Here is a 421-nt window from a genome sequence, read left to right on the forward strand (position 1 = left end):
GTTTTTAGTTTGTTTGTTTTTGTTGTTTTTGTTGTTTGTGTGTTGCAATCGGCTGTGAAGATTTGCGTTTTTGTTTTTTTTTTGTGTGTGTGTGTTTGTTTTGGGGAAAAATAAACGCCGTGGCGGCTTCACCATGCTTTTTTTTATTGTTTTTGCTTATGAAAAGGGATAATTTTTTTTTTTAAAAAGAAAGTGATAAGTAACAAAGAGAAATTTTTTAAAAAAAAGGTTAAAGTGCGTGGGGTAGAAATCAAAAAGAAAATGAAGAGAAAGAAAATTTTTTCTTCTGCTTTTGTTGTGCCACTGCGAAGCTAAATGAAAGAGGGGAAGTAAACAAGTATATAAGTATATATTTATGTTTATTTATGTATACTTGTTTAAATGTACATTTATGTACAAATGAGGCAAACCAAAAAAAAAA

This window comes from Trypanosoma equiperdum (assembly GCF_001457755.1).
Source record: "Trypanosoma equiperdum strain OVI genome assembly, contig: ctg_561, whole genome shotgun sequence".
In the NCBI taxonomy this organism is placed as follows: Eukaryota; Euglenozoa; class Kinetoplastea; order Trypanosomatida; family Trypanosomatidae; genus Trypanosoma; species Trypanosoma equiperdum.